The following is a 23,570-nucleotide window of genomic DNA, read 5'->3' on the forward strand; positions in this document are numbered from 1 at the left end:
TTTTTCAAGCACCCTATATGTTTCCGTATTATCTCTCTAACTTTCCGCACAACTAATGAGTCTCACAACTGATTTAATAGTCAGGAGCATGTTCTAAGTACGATGAATTTTTATACAAAGGCAGGCTACTGACCAAAAAGTTGACGAGAAGAGTTTTCAACAATTGTGTTTTTAATCGACATTTTGCATTTTTAATGACATTTTTTGCAAAGACAACTTATCTTTGCGTCGTAATATGACTGAAAATCCCCAAACCAAATGAAAGGTTTTTGATTTATACCATTTTTGACTACAGATAACAGCATTTACATGTTTAACACAGAGAGCTCTCGGCGTGTTTGGCTGGTTTGCACCAACCGGCTTACTTCTTCTATAGGTACTTGATCCACCTGATCGAGTGTTTCCAGAGGTCCATGTTTTACCCTGTTCACGATTTGCATTCTTTACTGAATTCATGAATGATTTTTATTGATCGTTGTTCGGTATCCTAAACGTTTACATGTTTGTTAAAAAACAAATCATTATAGAAAAGAAAAAGTCATACACATCAGGAGAAATTTTTCAGTTAGATTGTCTCGTTTTATAATATACGATAATCATTTCAAAAAATGCTATGATTTTTTTCAAAACTTTTAATATTCATACCAAAATATGCAATAATTTAAGGACATCTGACAATTAAAAATATCTAAAAACAAGGTAATTTTTTAACAAATTTGCAATGGAATCGGTTGATTTTTGTAAATGAGCAAGAATTCAAAACTACTTTTTTTCTGATAGCGGGTTTCTCTCTTCAACGGGAAGTTGTAACCAAACAATCCATATAAATTTCATTTTTAAACATTTTGTTCCCAGTAGAGTTCCCTGTTGGGCAGAGATAAAATGGAAATTTTTAAGCTGCTTGTTTTTGTATTTTTCGTCCAAGGTAAAAAAGAATTCATTTCAAAATCTGAACTTTTTTGTGTAATTTTTTAAAATCTGTATTTTTAAACAAGCCTTATGCTTTTATCTTAAGTTTTAAATTTGATTAGAGTGAATCAAAACCCTGTATCAAATTTGTTCCTTTGACTGAGACTTTAATTTGAAACAAAACTCGAAGGAGTATATATCTGTAATATAAATAACATACTGAAAAATACGTATCTTCATCAGCTGATAAATGTTTAGATACTTTACCTCTATCTAAAGTCTAAAAATGAGAATGATAAAGTCAAATAAAACAAAGGTAAACACAGACATGCTCATTTTGTCTTAGAACTATGCTTTTCTCAGTTTCAAGTATGCATCTTTTCTCGTATAATCAATTGCCATAAAATAATTTATATTTATCCTTAGTTTCAAAAATAGATGCATGAGTTTAAAGAATATTCCATCTTCTAAATTTTTTTCATATACAATATACTTAATATTATCTGATAAAGAAATTTTAATGAAGACATTGAAAGACAAAACGCACTTTGTGTTAAAGCCACAAGCTACATATACAAAACTAGTTCAGGAAAATCACATTGTCAGAATTTAATGATGCATAAGCTTAAATTACTTCTACTATTTCCTCTGAACCTTAAACAAATCGTAAATGGTTTTAACGAAAAGGGAAAGATTTGTAAGTTTTTTTAAAATTTCATTTCATCATGAAACAAAAGCAATGTCAAGTTATAAATACCTATGGCCAACAAACACGAAAGAGAGCAAATCCATGTATGCTCTACATAAATACATTTTTAAAGGAAATTTATTTCGTTATTCTCTTACTTTGGTTAATAGGACTAGAGGCATACAGTGCAAAAGGGATCATCACATCACCTGGGTACCCTGGTCATTATCCAAACAACTACCATAAAACGTGGTTGATAGAGGCACCGCCCAACGCAGCCAAAATTTCCATAATAATAGAAGACCAAAATATCCACAGAACAAAGGGATTTGCTTGTGATGATTTCCTAAAGGTCATTTTACTTTGCTGATTCAATCAATATAAAGTCAAACAAAAACATAGTCATGCAGATCAATACATGGAGGATGGTTTATGTAAAATATAGATACGGATACAGCCAGGCATTTGTGAAAGAAAGAAAAAGAACTGCTTAATTGTTGATACTTAAGTTTTAAAGTACCAGAATCTATTCATAATTTAGATACTGGTATTTAATTCAATTATTTTTTTTTTCTTTGGGTCATTTGCAAAGACTGTTCTAGTCAATGCAACTCACAAAACCAGTTAAGTTTTTCAATTTTTTTTAATGCTAAGTACGGAATTAAATCGCCGATTAATTGCTATCATTTTTTACAGACAAAAGATTAACAACATTAAGATGTGCTTGCTAAGCACTGATGCCCCCGTATGGCATTCAGAGTTTCTCAAATGCAAGTCTAAGTCAAAGGTCAAGGTAAAGAGATAAAAAAAAATGTTGGTACCCAGAGAAAGGTCTTGACACAAGAAATACACCTGTGAAATATGAAATTGAAAGCCCTAACACCAACCATTTAAAAGCAATGACTAATATTAAAGTTTTACAAAAGAAAGTCAAACTCCAATATCGATGTAAAAAAAAAGTCCAAAATGTTGGTACCCAAGGGAAGGTCTTAAAGAGGATTACACATGTGAAACATGAAAGCCTTAGCACAAACTATTAAAAGTTATGGCCAAGATTAAAGTTTTTCAGAAGTAGGTTAAACTCAAAGGTCAAGGTCAAAGGGTCAGAATTGTTGGTACCAAGGGAAGGCCTTATCACAAGGGACACATGTATAATTGTAAGCTCTTGCTCCAACAATTCAAAACTTATGACAATTTTTTTAAGAATGTCAAATTCCATGGTCAAGTTTAAAAGGTCAAAAATACTTGTACCCAAGGAAATGTCTTATCACAAGAAATCCACATAAGTAATATTAGAGCTTAAGCAACAATCGTTCAAGGTTAAGATTTGGTAAAATTTTGCAAAAGTGGGTCAAGCTCTAAGATCAAAAGGTCAGGTATGTTGGTACCCAAGGAAAGGTCCTGACAGAAGGAATATACATGTAAAATATAAAAGCCATAGCACATATGAAATATGAAAGCATTAACAACAATTGTTCAAGGTTAAACTTTGGTAAAATTTGCAAAAGTGGGTCAAACTCCAAGATCAAAAGGTCAGATATGTTGGTACCCAAGGAAGGGTCCTGTCACAAGGAATAAACAAGTGCCATAGCGCCAACCAATCAAAAGTTGTGGACAGGGTTACAGTTTTTGCGGAAAAACAGACAAACGGACGGACAGAGCAAAAACTGTATGTCCTCGAATCCTCGTTTACTGGATATTAAATTGATACATTAAAAGCAATCTTTAAAAGGAAATATGATACATGAGGTCGTGACCGGTCGGCAGGGGATGCTCACTCCTCCATGGCACCTGGCCCCACCTCTGATGTTTTCGAGGTCTTGTTTGCTTTGCTCCTGATTTGTATTGTTTAATGGACTTCTGAGCTTGAATACTGTTCGTTATTTCCATACATTTCATGTACCTATTGCAATCAAACTTGGCATAAGCAGAAAATTTACCTTGAGAAACATTTTAAAAAATCAAAATCAAAAAGAGATAACTGAAAGAAATAACCTTTTTATATTTCTTAAGCCCAAAAATAAAATGTCAAAGTTGAAGATAATGAACAGTGATCGATCTCATTAAACCTTCCAACAATACAAATCTGGAACAAGGCAGAAAAGCACGGATCCCTGAATCTTCCATAGGTGGGATCATGTGCCTAGGAATAGTATGCATCTCCTGCTTAACGGTCACACCCACAGTGAGCCCGATACATTGATCACATAAACGGAATAATTCGTAGTCATATTTAGTTTAAAATACAATGGCCTTACAATTGGTATGAAATATGTCAGTAAAAATACGCAAAGATATGCAAACAACGATCAAACAACAAATATGGGCCAAACAATGTACAAAATGCTGACATTAACCTATGTTGTTGAAATCCATGTAACACCTGTTTATCTGTCAGTAGCCTGCTTCGGCTTAAAATTGATCGTACTCAGAATTTGCTCTTGAGTATCGAATAAGTTGGCAGACAACATTATACATAATAAGGAAAGTTGACAGAGGAAAAGTTGACATCATCTCGTTTGCCAAGCAGTTTAGTTTAGTTGGTCCTTATCGTTTATTGTCAGTAAAACATCCAAATTTGAAACAGTTGTGGCAGACTCTGTGGCATTTTTAATTCGAGTCCTAGGGGATATATCGAGTCGACATATGAATGAAAGTAACTTTTGTTAATTGATAAAACGATGTCCATATATCTGAATGTCGAGTTGAAGTGTTTTCATATTTTCATGTAGAAAATTTTTAATAAAATCTCCTACATAGGATGATAAAAACAGGTCGTCTAATTAAAGAACACAATTAAAAACCATCGAATTCCAACGGTTTGTTCGAAGACCTTGTCTCCAAAGACTACATAGATGATAATGAGGAACTCCAGCATCTTTTAAATATCAATTTCTTGAGTCCTTATATGTATAACCAGAGTGATTTTTACAAAGTAATTTTGTTGATGACCAAATATGAAAAATTCCGAGTTTATTTTTATTGAAGAAGCAGTTTAATTTATAGTGAGGAATGAGTGTGTAAAGTGTAGAAAAAAACATACGATTAAAAGTTACTTCCTTTTGAAAAAAAAGTAAATTTTCTAAAAACTCTCAGTTTTTGAATATCCACATTTAATTAACACCACTTTTCGAATATGTTGTAGCACAGTACATTTGAAGTTCCTCCTTAAGGAGGCTGGATCCTGTTATCAAAAGTACTGAGAATTTTTTATCAAGTATATTTTTAGAATCTACACACATAGCTAACTTAAAAATCAAAACAAAAAATGGGGGGCAGTGCACTTCTTTTGGCGCTATGGAGCATTTGTTTTGACCTTTTTGCACTGTAATTTCGTCTAACACATAAATCAAGATTTCAAAGTTTTTCCTCTAATATTTTTTATCCAAATAAATTATAGGAACAAACACGGTCTTTGTTCATCCTGAATAGTCACATTTGTAAAATTTGTACAATTTTACAATTGTAAAATTTGTGTAAACAAAAAAGTTTCAAATTATTTCGCATAGTCAATTATTTGACCTTCCTGCACTCAAAAAATGTCATTTTTCTGGCATTAAAAATTTAACAAGCAATGAAATCATTTGCTAGTAATGACATTTGTCTGAACTTAAGCAGAATGGTTAAAATTATCTTATATATTTAGAAAAGAAAATTAAAAATTAAAAGTGGAAATCTGTAATGTTACTTTTTAGATATTACTAAAATAGTGTAAATTTTAAGATTCAATTGGGCTGGGGTTTTTTCAGGACTTTCACAATATATTTGCAATATTTGTCAAATATGATGATAGAATTCATGGCAATTAATTTACTATATAATTAAGAAAAAGCATAAAACATTTCACTGCACATAAATAACTCTAAGTGCAGGCTGCATGTAAAAATAGGAGTCCAAATCTAACAATACTGTAATTATTTCGAAAGAGAAAATTGATCATTTTCTTCTTAAAAAACTTTCAGCCACAAAATATAATTCCTCACTTAATGCTTTTGGAATTTAATCATGTGGTTTTGCTTGAATATAGTTAAATTAGCATGGTAGAATCCAAATTTATTGTAAGAACTAAAACTTTATGAAGACTATTTTAGATAGAAGTCAAGACAAAAATCTACTCAAAAGCTCAGGAACGAACCTCTTTAATTTATCACTTCCGATTTATTGAAAACGGAGAATAGATGGTTAGAAAATGGCCTTTTAACTTTCTATCACGATTTTTTAAAGGGCAATAGAAATTCTTTTATATATTGAAGATAACGGCGAAATAAATCAAAAGAAAAAAAACTGCACCGAAATATTTGCACAATAAACAGGGTTGTCGTCCTTTGAAATGCCATTCTACCCGTTAAGAAAATCCAATCAAGCGAAAAATGAAGCGATCGATAACGAGGCTGTACTGGCGTGACGTCACTACATGGACCAGATGAGCGGGTCAAAAAATTAGAAAGGATTTACTTCGAATAGTCGATAGTAGCCTTGATATGTCACTTTTGTTGTAGAGTTTTGACAAATCGGATTTCGTAAATGTAGACCTTGGCATCAAAGCTATCCAGTTTAAATCAGAAACCGATTTTAAAGAGTAAATGAGATTTCAAATCAGCCAAAGCCTTCCGAGTAACGTCTTTGCTAGCCAAGGATTTTTGATTTGCTACTCTTGTGAGGAGTGTAGCGACCAAATATATCGACTGTAAAGTCGCTAAATTCCCTAAAACAAGACAATGTAAATAATGATAAGTCGAATACGGCAGGTACATATATATAATGACGATGTACTTCTTCACTCAAATTTAAATGTATTGATTTATCCTTATATAACATATGCAGTGTCTAAGCTTCAGTGAATTTTAACGTAATTTTACTCTTACTACAATCCCACCCCCACCCTTCCTTTCGAAAAAGGTGTCTTAAGGTAGTACACAATAGATAGGCCAAATTTTTCCTCAAATTCAATTTTGTTCAAACTTTAATTTTTTGTTCTAGGATACAAAATCTCTCTTTATTTGTAATATTAAAGAAATTCAATCATACTTTTTTTGGCCACATATTTTGAAATATGGCCTTTCAGACCTCTGTAAGAAGAGTGTGAAATCAGACAGCCGACCTGAGATTGTGCATTATTTTAAAAAAAACCAATTGATCTATTGCAAACTTGCGTAATGCTATTTATAAAGGCAACTTTTTTTGTACTAAAATTTAGTAAATATTTTGATACCGGTATATTTTCTTTGAGCTTTTGCAATGAAATTTTACATAACTCCCTGTGGCCTAAGGAATACCCCTATTGATTTTGAGGTCAAAAGGTCAAAGTTCAAGGTCGTAAATTCATACATTCCGTCTATGTGTAACACTTTCGTTTCCGGACGATATCTCAAGAAGCTTTTGCAATGAAATTTTATACCATAACTCCCTAGGGCCTCTCTCGCCCCTCTCAAAGTGTCCCGCCCCGTTTTTTTTTTTTATTTTTTGTTTGTTTGTTTGTTTGTTTTTTGTTTTTTGTTTTGTTTTTTTTTTTTTTTTGTTATTATTTATTTTTAGCACAGGGGCATGTGGAGAGTTATTACGTATAATACAGGTTGTCGGCGGACTTTATATTCTTATTACATCTATTAGAACTGTTTAGTTAAGGCTAAATTAGACACCATGTATTGTGTAAAATTTTTACAATATCGAACGTGAATATAAACATTATATGTGACCTAATGTTTGCATTTAATTTGCTATATAATCAAGTGTCTCAGTGGTCTATGGGTATGACTCTCGCCTAGCATGTGAGAGGTGCCGGGTTCAAACCCCGGACGATCCTTTTTCTTTGGAAGTTTTTTTTTTTTTTTTTTTTTTTTTTTTTTTTTTTTTGGATTGACTAAATGATAGTATTCACCATGTGAAATGAAAAAGTTATGACGTCTGGCTTGTACAAACTCATGAAATCATTATTACAGTGTGATAAATATTCTATACAAAAAGAATCTTCTATACACATATTAAAGAATAAGCAATCAAATCTTTATATTCATATTGGAATTTTTTATTTGCTTCAATATACATGTATACATTTAATAATTCTACAAATCAAGGGGGGGGGGGGGAGTCCAACCCCACCCCCAAACTGCGCATGCTCTTCTTTTTTCCCTAAGCGGTGGACACAAATTCACAAATTCTCTGAATTAGATTTTTTTTTAGCTCACCTCGACGGGATGAGCTTATGCTACACCCCCGACGTCGGCGTTAGCGTCGGCGTCCCGGTTAAAGTTTTAAGGGCAAGTCCATTCCCAGGTAACTATAAGCCCTACCTGAACCAAACTTGCATGGATGATGCATCTAGGGATGGACACTACCACACTTGCTTCGGATGCTGGATCTGACCTAGATTTTCCGGATGAATGAACAGGTTAATGTTTTTGGAGCAGGTCCGTTCCCAAGTGACTATAAGCCCTACCTTGACCAAACTTACGTGGATGATGCATCTAGGGATGGACACTGTCACACTTGCTTCGGATGCTGGATCTGACCGAGATTTTCCAGATGAGTGAGCAAGTTAAAGTTTTTGGAGCAGATCCGTTCCCAAGTAACTGTAAGTCCTACCTGGACCAAACTTGCATGTATGATGCATCTATGGATGGACACTGCCACACTTGCTTCGGATGCTGGATCTGATTTTCCAGATTATAGTGAGCAGGTTAAAGTGTTTGGAGCAGGTCCATTCCCAAGTAACTGTAAGTCCTACCTGGACCAAACTTGCATGGATGATGCATCTAGGGATGGACACTGCCACACTTGCTTCGGATGCTGGATCTGACCTAGATTTTCCAGGTTAGTGAATTTTAGCCATATTTAACCAAATAAGCATGGATGATGTATCTAGGGATGGATACTTCCAGACTTGCCTTGAATTCTGAATCTGATCTACATTTTCCAGATGAGTGACCAGGGTAATTTTTTTTTGAGTATATAATATTATGGCCTGTTGTGATTAAACTTGTATAAATGGTGCATCTAAAAATGAAAACTTCCAGATTTTGGAACTGACCAAAATTTTCTTGATCAGTACACAGGTTAAAAGTTTTTGAGCAGGTTTATTTCCAAGTAACTACAAGTCCTACTTAAATCAAACTTGCATGGATATTGATCTTTGCATGGACACTAACTAGAAAAAAAATTTGATGTGAAATTTGACTTACTTATAGATAACATTCGTCGAGGTGAGCTTCGTAATCTTTGATTACCTATGTTTGTTCTACTTATGCCTAGGTCACATTTATGCCGATGGTCGGGCGACCAAATTTTTATCTTATCGTCGGCTGAAAAGAAAATGATACCCCGACACTAGTATCGGGGTAGTCACATTAATTCCTAGGATCACCGATATCTATAAAAGTAAAAATAATTATAAGTTGGCCAACCGTCGCCCGATCATCGTTCGCTGGGCCGCAGTTTGATTTTCACCGTCGGCAGACATTTTCAAAAATCCAGTTCTTAAATGTCGACCGACCAAAGACCGACTTTAGAAACTGTATGCCGATGGTCGGACGATGATCGATGGTTGGTCGACGGACTATTTAACGACTGCTCTAATTAAAGAAATTGGCCATGGACGCAGAAAAAATGGCCCGACTGACATAAACTTGGTCGGCCGACGAAAGAAGAGGTAAAAATCAGGCAAGACAACGGCCGATAAACTGCCGACTGTCGGCCGAACAATACTATTTTTGCCTAAAATAACGTCGACCGTCGTTCGTTTTTTGAAATGTGACTGGGGTTTTAAGAGCCCCCCCCCCCCCTTTTCTCATCTGAAATCGGCGATAATTCAGTATATAAATTGTCATTTAAACGAAAATTAAACAAGGATCTACTCAGAAACCACTCAGATATTTATGTTAATTGTGTTTGGTAAAATGGTGTGTGGGTGGGTGGGTGGGGTGGGGAGAGTGGGGGTGTTTGTTTGTGTGTGAAAAACATAATTGTACAGAAGTTTTGAGAGAAAAAAAAAGAATGTAGAAGGCCTAGGCCCAGCTTATAATTAGAACCCATTTGCATGTGTGTCTTTCACTAATTAACAATTTTCAATTGCCAATGAGTACATGACTAAATGGTACTTGAAAATCGTTAATTAGTGAAAGACATATGTTATGATCTATCATATTGAATATTGAGGAAAATTATGATTTCCAACTTCATGTTTTTGTTTTTGTTTTTGTTTTTTTTTGTTTTTTTTTTTTTTTTTTTTTTTTTTTTTTGTTTTGTTTTTTTTTTTTTTTTTGTTTTGTTTTGTTTTTTTTTTTGTTTTGTTTTTTTTTTTTTTTTTTTGGTTCTATGGTTACTACGCACTTCGAAAAATTACGCACTTTGAAAAAATTTTTCAAAGTGCGTTAAATTTGGGATCAAGTTAACGCACTTTAAAATAATGATATTTCTTTTCAAAGTGCGTTAATATCGACCATATTAACGCACTTTGAAAAAAATCTGCACGGCTTGTTCAATATTCTTGCAAATTTTAGGTGTGATAAATAATTATTTGAACCTGTTTGGATAACTTTTTCGGTGATGACGTCACTTCAGGATCTGAGATATAGATGTTTTAAAGATTTTTAGGGGTTGTCTAGTTCCCAAAGGTTCTCATAAATGCTATAAAAGGGAAATGAGTCTTTTAGTAATAATGGAGGAATGATTGTTTTGTAGCACAATTTCGTTTCTTTTTTTTATTTCCAGTTCTGTAGATGTAGGGGTTGATTTATGACCTAAAGCATCGCATTTTTCGTGGGGGAAAAGGAAGCAATTATGATTTTTCCATTGAAAATCATTTTCCCGCACAATATAATGATCTTTTTTTCTTTTTTCAACAGTTCTTTGATTAGTATTAAGAGGTATGAAAAATTGTTTTTATGCATTTTATACAAGTTGATTTTGTAAAGCTACTTTGGCCAAAGTATATTCAGTTGGCTATTGTTGCTTAGATCACCCATATTGTACCTGAACCTTTCTTCTTTAATATATTAGGGTGCCTTATTATTTTTTTTTTTTTCAGGAAAGCTTATCTCAATTTTTTTTTCATCTATTTTACGATAACTCAAATTTATTGAGAGAAAGTATACCAATGTCATACTACTTTATTTGGGTAGGAAAGATAAAGAGTTGGGCTGAGGGACTTTCTACCTGTCTTCTCCTCGTTCTCGATGAGGGTAGATCAATTCATCAGTTTTCGAAAGAAATATAACATAATGATATTGTCTATGTCCAGAAATTTTGTTTTATATATATTTTTTCAAAGTGCGTTAATAGAGCGCTCGCTCCGTGATAGGGAGGTCGTGAGTTCGAATCTCGGCCGCGACTGACCTAAGTCGATAAAAAATGGGTAGCAACTGTTCCTTCGCCATGCGCTCGGCTCTTTGAAGTGAAAGTTGCAGATCCTTCGGATGAGACCTTAAAAATCGAGGCCCCGTGTCACGACAGGCGTTGGCACAATAAAGATCTCTCACTGCTCAATGCCCCTGAGTGCCGAGTAAAGGTCAAAATTTGAAGCCCGTCATCGGTATATGGTGACGTCTCTATATGAGTGAAAGATTCTCGAATGGGACATAAATCAACATACAATCAATCAGTTAAAGTGTGTTAACGAGGTTCGCTCCTGAGCGTTTGAGCAGATTTATATTTTAACCTATATTTCAAAAATTCTGCATCAAATTTTAATTCTTACAATAAATTTGAATTCTACAATTCCAATTAACTATATTCAGTTAAAACTTCATGATAAAATTCCATACCAAAAGCATTAAGTGAGGAACTATATTTTGTGGTGAAGGTTTTTTTAGAAGAAAATGATCATTTTTTGCTCTTTCGAAGTATTTAAAGTATGTTAAGTTTGGACTCCTATTTTTACATGCAGTCTGCACACAGAGTTATTTTGTGTAGTGAACTGTTTTATACTGGTCCTAAATTATATATCAAATAAACTGTCATGAATTCTTTCATTATATTTGATAAATATAGCAAATATGTTGTGAAAATCAAGAAAAAAAATTCCTTATTTTAAGCTTAAAATTAGCACTATTTTAATAATATCTAAAAATTAACATCACAGACCCCCACTTTTTATTTTCTTTTCTGAATATATAAAATACTTTTAACCATTCTTTTTAAATTCAGTAAAATGTAATTACTTTCAAATGATTTTTTTGCTTGTTAAATTTTTAATGCCAGAAAAATGAAATTTTTTGAGTGCAAAAAGGTCAAATAATTGAACATGCGGAGTAATTTGAAAATTTTTTCGTTGTCACAAATTTTAATGTGTCTATTCAAGATGAAATAAAACTGTGTTTGTTCCCATAATTTATTTGAATAAAAAAATATTAGAGGAAAAACTTTAAAAATTGATTTATGTGTAAGACGTATTTACAGTGCAAAAAGGTCAAACTAAATGCTCTGTAGCGCCAAAAGAAGTGCATTGACCCCCATCTTTTGTTTTGATTTTTAATTAAGCTATGTGTATAAATTCTAAAAATATACTTGATACAAAATTCTCATTACTTCTGATGGCAGGATCCAACCTCCTTAAGTGTCTCCATGGTAAAAAATAAAGATGTACACTCTTAACACACTTTGAAAAAAAAATTCAAAGTGCGTTGATTTTGTCCAAATTTTTACGCACTTTGAACAATTTTTCAAAGTGCGTAATATTTTCAAGTGCGTTGCCACGTGGTTTTCATTGTTTAAGACCTTTTTAAATGATTGCTTTTAGATTTTTATTTTCAACGTAAGAGCAAGAACACTTGAGAGGATTTCATTTAAGATATTCAATATGTAGGCACTATGAGTTTTGTTTATAATTGAAAGGTTTTTAAGCAACAGTTGAGGAATGTCTGCTGGAAATACAGTGTGTAGACTTCAGCTTGAAATATGGTGTAATGCAAGACTGAACTTTTTTGTGATTAAGAATGTTACAGTTCACATTCCCAATAGTATGACATGGCTAAATTGAACTCATGATCATTTCTTTAAAACAGAAAACAGAATAAAATTGATTAATAAATAAGAATATTAAAAGAGAGTTATTTTCGGTTCTTACGACTATAAAATTTTCATCTGGTGCTTGATTTTTTTACAAAACTCTTTCAAGCCATTGTATCAATATTATTTTCCTGTAGTGAAAATCACTATACATGTATATTATTCATAAACGCACAGGAGGAAGTTGAGCATGCATACTTTAGATTTTATACATTGAAAACAACGTAATTTCAATAGTCATAAATCCGAAAGTACATTTATATGCTTTGGGTATTAAAGTTAAAATTAATACATAATGCATGCTTTCCTTTATTACTCAAGGATAACAAAGCTCTTTCTATCTGAAAATCTAAAAATCTAAATAATTTAGGCCCACTAAAACTCCTTCAGAGAACCCAATTCGACAGTTGACCCATGTGTTTTAAAAAGTACGGATAATTTTGATAATCTTACACGCCAGTAGGTAAAGGCTTCCCAAGAAATAAAAGTGCAGTTTGTGCTTGTACGTGTCTGAACTACCAACATATGACGTCTAACTTGCAAAATTGAGATGATATGACGGTGAGAGTGTCATAAACTTTACACTTTATTTCAAACTTCATGTAAAATGTTAGAACCCTACTGCAAAATTTACGTGTTTTTAAATCTTAAATTTCTGAAAATATTCCGCTTTATTACCCTTGACTAAGTGCTTACGAAAAATATACTTTTGAAACAGACTTTGTTACAAGTCCATGTTTAAAAGTAGAATGTATTGTGAATGTAAAAGAGTCTGGTACAGGCAGAAGTAGGCTGATTCCCACATTTACACCAATTTATGCACGGTTTGGGAAAACAACTATTAAGTCACTTTAAAACAATACAAATGAATCTGAATGTATAAGTGAGGAATTTTTTTTAGTTTTGTAAGTGGTATTGGTGTGTAAATCAAACAACCTCGTTACATAGGCATATAGCGCGCTTCATGAAAAATATGCCTTCATGCAAGTCTGTGTGATTTAACAACAATATCATTCACAAAGTGAAAAACATTACTTATATTTACATTTGAAATGTTTAAAACCAACAAAAAAATTCCGAGGATTTAAATTTTTACTGCCCTATATTGTTATATTTTCGTTACCATCTCGTCAGCTTCATTGTCACGTTACTTTTGCGCAAGTTTCTACGTGTATATTTCTACGCGTGACTATGCACAAAAATGGCATTCAAATCAATTTCATTGTTGATTTAGTAGAAAAACAGAGTAAATGTAAATATATGTAAAATTAATGTTCTTTTGCCAAACACTGAAATACATTCTTTTCCCATAATTATAAACTGACGTGCATCTTGCCAAATAATAATTCATATGAATAAAAGACTTCCGGTATAAATGTGCATCAGTTTATCTTGTAGAAGTTTTAGTAGAAGTGCATCAGTTTATCCTGAAGTAGAAGTTTTACTTGGCGCTGCCGTGTTGACAGTTTGCTCTTGCTGTTATTGTTGCTTTTGATGTTTTCAAATCCTTGTCTGTACTTTCCAATGTAGGATGAAATTAATTCAAACATTTTTCATAATATGATGACGGTGCGACCGCTAGGGCGAGCGCAGATACCTATTCAGTTTCAATTTAGATCCGTCTCTTCAAACCGCAAGTAGTACGTCTAGACTCTGACGTCACATGACGCATGTAATGCACAGATGCATTACAAATCCGAAGCATTCATTAACAGTGCTAATTTTAATTAAAAAAAAGTTTAATGTAGCTATTTATCTGCAATATCCATTAAATCAAGGTGAGTTTTATTTTTTGTTGAACTTTTGTTGTTACCGCGAGAACGCAGTTTACGGCGAGATGCAATTCGCAAAGGATTGTGGGTCCAGTGGTTACTGTGGAAAAAAACGTTTGGATCAATGTGCAAAGTCCGAATTTTCTCATCGCCCGGGCGTTGCTTTAAGAGCTCGCAGTGACTAGCGGTGCTTCGCGTCGCTCGCTGCGCTCGCTATAATAAAATGATTAATAAATTGGTTAATTAACGATAGGTTGATATGGTTATTTTGAAACATGAAAGGGAAACATGCATTGAAAAGCTTTATTTACTAGAGCTCATAACATGGATTTTGCCTATTATAGTTACAATTTTACTTCACAGATAGAAGAATATGAATCTAAATTCACTTTGTACAAACAATGCGGAGAAGGATCTATTCACAATATCTTGGCCAATGGAAGAAGACTTTTGGTTTCATTCAAGTCTGATGACTTCGGCACAGCTAGGGGATTTAAACTGCAATGGTCAGGTACATATTAAATTTGCAGTTATAGCGCTTTTATATTTTTTCATGTATTAAGATAAGATTAATGCCTCTCATTTCCAGAAATTTATTTGAAATCCGATTCGCAAGAGTTATCAGGAAATTTTCTTCAATTTGATTTATATCACTTTTGTGGACAAAAAATTCTCTGAAAAAAACGGGTTTCAGTTTACAGCTTTTATTCATGACATGTACATTCGTTCCAAGTATCTTAGAAGGATTTTCTATTCTACAAAATCAAAGTCCATTTACATGTATTATATTACTAATTTGGGAATTAAAATCCATTTATTATTATATCACTTATTTTTTAAAAGGTCAGCCCCCCCCCCCCCCCGACCATATTTCAAGTCTATAGAAAAGAATTATTATATTCTTTATACATGTATATAATAACAAAATGCTTGTCATACAGGAAAAAACTGCAGTTTTTTAGACAAAAATGATAAAATTTTGTAACCTTTTCATTCAGTTGCATTGTATAAACACGTGGTTTTTACTACAAAAAAGACGATGCCTTCTATATTGCCAAAAAGATTGACAACAGCGGCACAAACTTTACCAACTTCAATAACGGGAATAACACAAAAGACCTCACCAAGTACGATTTCTTCTACAACACGTCTAACGAAAACATCGCCAACGGTAGCGCAAACAACAAAAATACCCCCATTCTTAACGACAGCAAGGAAAAAAGCAATCGTTAAAGATAAATTTTCAAACAGCAAAACAAGGAAAATGGTGATTTTTAAGAATTCTACGCCGTCTCCAGCAAACCGTTTACGACCTACAAATGGTTCAAATATGTCTGAATTTAATACTTTTCCAACAATAAAAGACAGTACTGTCATTTCGACAGAACCTACTGTAAATTCTTCAACAAGAACAGTTTATAATTTCAATCAAACCTATGGACACAATCTTTCTGAGGTAAATACAAACCCATTGACAATTCTCACAACAAAGTCGCCATTTATTCCCATTTTATGGAAGGAAAATACTCTGCATGTCTCCACCAAAGTAATGAAAGTCTCAAGCAAAACTAAATATACAAGAACGGAACAAAAATCAAATTTAGTAACTTTAACGGTCAGAGGCACATTTCAGACTTATAAATATCCACCTGATCAGACACAGTCTGAAGTTATTTCCATTTCCAATGACAAGAAGACTACTATTCAGTCAAGTATTGCTGAATTAGAGGTCAAGAAAGAAGTGTCTTCAAGTCATTTAAATTGTGAGTAACTTAAATTCTGCTTTATTACCCTAGATATAAGGATATGAAATCGGTTGTTTAACAGTAATTAAAACTTTCCTCTTTTCAGCCTTTATTCCAGTTCTTCTGTGTGTTAGTGGATTCTTATTTTTCCTTTTATTTATTTTCCTGTTTATTGTTTTTGTCCAGAGACGGAAGATTAAAAGGTACATTTGATCTCTTTAAAATTACATTATTTTGATTTTTGGTACATTTTCAATAATAAATCGTAAATTTTATCAGGCTTTTTTTTCCTTACTTAACTTCAATTATTTATTTCATTCAGGCTTCAAGAAGATCCTTCATTAACTTATTTGCATAACAGTCGAAGGTACAGCACAATTCTACAAATGGAACATCGACCTATTGAAGGCATTCATATCTACGATCATGCAGATCGTATCCTTCCTAACAGAAAAGAAAATGATTACAAATACCTTTCCCCAGAATCATGCCCAAAGCATAAAAAATCACAGAAAATAAGAAAACTTCAAGACAGGGCTAGCAAACATTACTTTTGCCCCGCGGAGATAGCAGAAATAAAGGAGCAATCAAATTACATTGAAATCTTACCAGACGCCGGTACTGTGTACTATGAACCTGCATCATCATTTGAATCGGCCGCAATTTATGCACAAACCACTAAACGAAGACCGTACTCAACAATAAATGAAGTACATCAAAGTCTAGATATTTCGAAATATGAATCTTTAAATTTTCCAAAGACTTCATTCGAATCATATCAGGATTCTGGAAAGGGTTAAGGGATGACACAAAATGAATGAAACATGTGTGAGAACAATGATACTTGAACTGACAATAAAAGAAATATCGACTTTTTCAAGATTTGAGAAATATTATGGATTTTTCTAGAACTTGTCTCGTTTAACTCAATTCTTTCTTTTCTAAAAAGCTCACAGGTCAAAGGTTATTTCCTCAACATGTATATTAATGAAGACAATAACCAATTGTGTCATAATCGTATTTCGCGTTGTACATGCTGTACTTTCATTATTATTTGAATTTGATTGGTCAAGAGACTTCTAATTACATAACTTTATTCTTTTTAAAAAAACGAAACCACACCCTCTACGGTGATATTATCTAGTGATGGGAAATATAACTTGACAAATGTGAAAATATTAAAAAAATATCACTGCTTGAAATGTATATTTGTATGGTTCACACCAGTTCTGAGAAGACATCATTTACTAAATAAAATGAGACGAGTCTTTTTTGTATACCTATAATAATGATAATTTTATATATATTATATAATGTATTGTATTATAATTACTATATAATAATAATAATAATAATTATTATTATTATTATTATTATCATCATCATCATCATCATCATTAAATATGATAATAAAATTCAAATGTAATTTAACAAATATGTGTGTAGTTCCTCGCCAGTGTCTGTTAAATATGTGTTAAATATTGTGACAATGTTAAACTTTTTATGCTATCCTAAAATATAGCTATGTTTGCACGTAGTAAGATCATCAATGCTTATGGGGGACCGACATTCATGGTTTTCATGGGTCATCCTTATCAATGAATTTTCATCCCCACAAACGATGACATTGTTTACATATCGGTTATTTGAATCTTCTGTATGTAAAGGTTATTTATGGATTATCCACCAAATTACGTCATAACAAAGTACCCCTGAAAATCGACCCCCACGAATTAAAACGAATCCATAGTATTAGGTATTTCTTTTTGCTTATGTATATATTTTATGACAATGTTTTAAAGATTGAAGTTATCATCAGAAATGACAGACATTATTCAGATGATAAAGGTTTGAAAACGTTTTCGAATATAATTAAACCAACGTACATAAGGTGCTCTCAGGTGTGGTAATTTAGTGTGGTAATGGTAATGAAGTGCAAGCTGGCATTTCAATTTTCTGAACATATAAGCTATAAATGTATCACCAAATTTAACAAATAACCGCCTTCTTTTAGTGATATTCAAATCAGATTATTGTCTACTTTAACAAAATAACTGATTTATAAGAAGTTTTGATGCTATCTTACCTTTCATAAACGAATGTAAAATAAACATTATCATTTTGCCACATTGGCACTAAAGGATTTTTCAAGCAGCTATTACAAAGTGTATTTTGATTCATTAATGAAATATATGGAGATAACGAACAGTATTCAATCTCAAAAGTCCTTCAAAACAATACAAAATAGGAGCAGAGCAAACACGGACCTCCAAACATCAGGTGGGATCAGGTGCCATGGAGGAGTGAGCATCCCCTGCTGACCGGTCACAACCGCTGTGTGCTCCTTGTCATGATCGGAAAATAACGGAAAAATCCGTCGACAATTCAGTGTGTAAATAATGGCCTAACAATTTGTATGGAAAACGTCAGTCAGCATTTGACTCAATGATAAATTGCATTTGCTGACAAGGTCATTGTATCTACCATAGAACTTACGAAATGATGACTTTAAACGAGACAGCTGATATTCTTGTTTCATCAACTTGTTTGTCAATAATTTACCTCGTTTTAGAAATTGTACATACGTAGGATGTTCTTGCGTATCGAATCAACTGAGAGATATATACTCCGTATGGAGGTGATGAAGGTATATTGCTGCATAAGTAAGGGAAGTTGACGATTGAAAAGTTAAAGTGATCACGTTTATCATAAAGCTTGGTTGTTAGATTACCATTAACGTCTTTTTCAAGTAAAATATCCAAATATGAAACAGATGTGTCTTCTTTTATCTCAAGCTCCCCAGGATATATCGTATCGACATAAGAATGGAAATAGCCATTGTTAATTGACAATGCGTCGTCGATATATCTAAATGTCGAGTTGAAGGCCACAGCAGGTGTTACAAAGAATACATCTTACTTCGAGGACTGTCAATCATTTTGTTGTTAATCAATTTCATAACTATGGTTTGCAGGGATGAAATTCCCAAGCCACAACAATTAAAATCATTCACAAAATTTGACCACTGTTTAACTGTTTCTACAAAAAATTACCTTTAGCGGAACCTTAATGCATTTTAATTATTTGTGTATTTTCTGCTGAAGGAGGCATCAACTTAATTCAATTTTGACGAAACATAAATCTAAAACTTTCAGATATTTTTATCAAATTATATTTGAGATGGCCTATTTATCTTTTTTTTTTTTATTATTTTTTGAAAAATCCCAGTATATTGCTTTCATTTTACCCTATCTTAGAAGAATTCATATGAGGTCGATTCAGGACATTCGTTGCTGTCTTAGGTTCTATCAAGTTTGGTGATTAGAAAAGCCTGTTCATTCTTTCATTTCTAATTTCTGTCAAATTGATTCAGCTTGTTAACATCAAAGTGAAATTAACTTTCCTCACTGTGTATTTCAGTGACGCAGTAACTTAATTAAAAAAGTATAAAATTGCGGAAGATTTGTTATCTAGCTCTGCTAGGCATAATCCGGAAAGTTATTTTCTAGGAAAATATACATCAAAACATGATACACTTATAGTTATTAAAATAGGTTATATTATGACATGGGTTTATGTTTAGTATCAACATATATACCCGGTATTCATCAGTAATCATTTCATGATGCTCCTAAAAATAATTGCGTGTATTAGTAACAAAGTCGTTGAATCATTGAATTACTTCAATGATGAATCGAGATTTATTGATCTCTGTGAACTTAAGAAAGCGATTTGGTTTTTAAAATAAAAATAAAGACTTTTTTACATTTCATATCCTAATGCAACAGGGAAATTGGCAATCTAATTAAAATTAGACTTGTATTTTCACTCCTATGAAGCGTATCGTTGAGGAGCGAAAATACAAGTCTAATTTTAATTAGATTGAGAAATTGGTAAATATCCGGATGGGTGTTGCATATCAGAGTGCAGGGGTTACAGTATCACATTTATTGCTCGTGTTCTACATCTAAACATATCATTATCTGTTGTTAATTTGAGATCAAGTGAAAGTTTGTAACATACAAATGCAGAAACTAAAGGATAAGGGATGAGAAAATAGGATTTCTTTTTTTACCAATGATATTTTCATTGGTTCACACCAAAAACAAAACATTGCTTTTTATAAATCATTTTTTGTATTATTGAATTAAATGATGATAATTGAGGGTATTGATGTTCTGTGAAATGTCAAGATTTAAAGGGTGATTTTCAAAATCAAAAAAAAATTGGATGTGACATTTGATTTATCTTCCATTGAACGATATTTTTATAGTGTTTAATTTGTTTGACATTTTTGAAATCAAAACATATCTTATTATTTTCATCGACTAGAAATACTATGCTAGTAAACATAGAATGATATATTAAGACGCGAACTCCTTATTCATTTTTAAAAATTGAAACCTGTTTTAAAGACTGTTTAATGTCAGAGACGATAAATACACTTAACAAAACTTCTAAGTGTTCACTCTAATAAATGTATTAATTTAAAAACTACTTGATAGAATGGTATGATATTTTGAAATTATTATAACCAATGAGTCTTCTCAACAATTGTCGAAAGAAAATCAATTATCACCGATGAAAACCAATGTCCCGTGACGAAGCTTAAAAACAATAAATCTGTACTTCGCGGCACGTGTTTTGTGTAATCAGCTTCTTTTAGTAACCATTATCAATTTTTAACAACTGGTTTAACTAAAAATACAAAACATGGGCAAAATGACCATTGAGGAAGGAGGGAAAGCCGTTGGAATGTTGATATCTGGATCATCCTTACGACACGTTTCACTCACTTTTATTTTAGTGTTTATTTGTCCTTCATATTACTTTTAAAAATTAACAACCTGAATAAAATCCATTTAAACAAATTTTTCTATAGGTTGTGCGTCATTTTTATCGCCAATTTATCACAATTTGAAAGCTTTGGACAAAATTTAATCAAACCGGAAGTGACCAGGATCTTCGTCTGAGGCCAAGGTTTTGCGTAACAACCAAGTTAAAAGATTGTTACATGGTCCTGAACCACTTTAGAAACATTTAAATCAGCAACATCAATGGTACGAAAATGGCAACAAATTGGTGCTCATGGCAGTCCAGTATCATCTCAAACAGTCAGAATCATCCTTAAAGTTGTACACGTAAGTGAGAGACGCCCAAGGAGGGTCTTAGTGTTGACCAAAAGGCTTCTGTGTGATGCAGTGGCCTGCCAAATCCCCAGCTCTGAATCTCATTGAACATATTTGGGACTTTGAAAAGGAATGTCAACCCCCCCCCCTCCTTTACACAATTTCAACGGTTTAGAAAGATCCATGCAGTAGGTGTGGCAGCAGATAGGCAAACATTCTGTTCAGGGGTACATAGGATCCATGAGAAAAGGATGTCTTGCAGTAATTAGAGTGGTGGTCTTACGCCATAGAGATTATTTTATGTGAATTTTCTTTTTGAGGGTTCTTCATGTCCTTGACACTTCGCTTTAAAGTCTGACGAGATACGTACATGAAATTTACGCAACGTCGAACTGAAATAAGCATCATTAACCATGAATTAAAGAAATTATTTATTGTATGCATTTGTTCTTTATAACTTAAACAATGTTAGGTGAACACTTAGAAGTTTGGTTCAGTGTAGTTTACTACCAAAAGGCGACAGTAATTTTGTCGCAAACTGATTAATCGGGGATACCACAAAATGACGATTGATGAGTTAACGGCACACTGAGGACAGTTTACCGCACAGTGACAATATTAAGCTATACAATTTCATAAATATTTAGTTAAGAGAGTGAGAAGATTTCAAGTAAAGGTTAGTACATAATATGGGAAAATAAAATAAATTGATTCATACATTTTGTTGAATTTGATAATGCCTTGTGACACATTTAAATATATAGTGTATATAGTGTTCCATATATTTAATTTTTAACTGAAAAAAAAAATTCGACTTCACATACCTAAAATTAGTAAGTAATTGAATGAAGTATATTAAATTATCTAAATGAAAACCTTACTTAACATGCTTTATGATACAGTCTTAAACTAACTTAAGACAAACTTTTACTCTTAAAAATCCCACTCCTGATCCTATATAAGTCAAATCACTAGCATGCTTTAAGATAACTTTCATGAAATATGGAGATAACGAACAGTAATCAGGCTCAAAAGTCCATTGAAACAATACAATACGGAAGCAGAGCAAACACGGACCTCTAAAAACATCAGGGGCTCGTTTCTCAAAATGTCGTAGAATGGACCTAAATTAGTCCGACTAAGTAAGATACGCCAAAGTTTAAACGGGCCTAAATCATGTTTCAGAAAGCGGTGTAAAACTTGGCCTAATGTACAAAAGACCAAAATTTCACGCTAAGTACTGAGCGTGCGCAGATCGAATTTTTAGAGACTACGATTACATGCATATGTGGGGGATCAAATCATTAATATTACAATATTAGGCAGATTAAAAGTTTTTTCATGGTGCATGTAATAGGACAATAATTGTAAGATGGAAGATAGGGGCAAGTAACACTAAAGCAGTGAAATTGCCAAGTTTTCCTACATATTTTATTTCCCCATTTACCCAAATAGTGGACTATTCCTATTAGTTACACTAGATGAAATCCCGCGCAAGCGCGGGGAATTGAATTTATACCACTACCGACAGAAAATATATTGTAGTTTCTACTGACAGTCTATAGGGTTATAAAAGGAAGAAATACGTTGTTCAAAATCCTGCATGTGCGTCACCACCCCCACCCCCCCATCCCCCCCCCCCTTTTGTAAAAACTTGAAAAAAAATCACAATTTCATTAATTGATGTTTATTGTGAAACCTGTTATACTATGTTATGGATATATTGTATGCTCTTATTTCATTTTCGTATAGGATAAATTAAAAGCAGCGAATATGCACATTTTGGGGTGGGGGTGGGGGGTTAAATTCACAGGTACTTGTGTCTTGGTTTATAGATATGTATGTACCTTATTGATATGTAAAAAAATGTACTTTACCTTTTATACATATCAATAAGGTTCATACATATATATAAACCATCAAGTATCTGTGTAAAAATTAGCTCAGTTTTAATTGTTTAACGCCCTATGAATAGGCCGAGTATTTGATACAAAGGAATGTATTTTTAAAAAAAACAAAAAACAAAAAAAAGTGATATGTATTGATTAAAGCACAAACTTTTACAGCTTTAATTGTATTTGAACAATATCTTATTCATTAATTTTCTCTTTTCATGTAAGCAGTGAGGAATATATACACATTTTACTGATAAATTTATTAGGAAAACCTACTACATATATATGTAATGATCTTTCGATATATAAATATATTCACAACTTATAGTGTTATTAACGATTTAACATTATTTCAATGGCCATTCACACATAAGCTTTTCTTACGATTGTCTCGTTTTTCTTTTTAACATCGGGCTCGATGCTATATGATG

General features: G+C 32.7%; 1 long non-coding RNA gene across 1 annotated transcript; it reads left to right on the plus strand.

Annotated features, from left to right (window-relative positions):
• The first annotated feature begins 16,059 nt into the window (after window positions 1-16,059).
• On the plus strand, window positions 16,060-16,829 carry LOC133175752 (uncharacterized). The gene is made up of 3 exons (XR_009719325.1): window positions 16,060-16,133; window positions 16,222-16,318; window positions 16,438-16,829. It is a non-coding gene; the product is annotated as an uncharacterized LOC133175752 (long non-coding RNA).
• Window positions 16,830-23,570: the final 6,741 nt, after the last annotated feature.

This window comes from Saccostrea echinata, unplaced genomic scaffold, assembly GCF_033153115.1.
Source record: "Saccostrea echinata isolate AGI-Se365-2 ecotype Australia unplaced genomic scaffold, CSIRO_AGI_Sech_v1 ptg000001l, whole genome shotgun sequence".
Taxonomy (NCBI): Eukaryota; Metazoa; Mollusca; class Bivalvia; order Ostreida; family Ostreidae; genus Saccostrea; species Saccostrea echinata.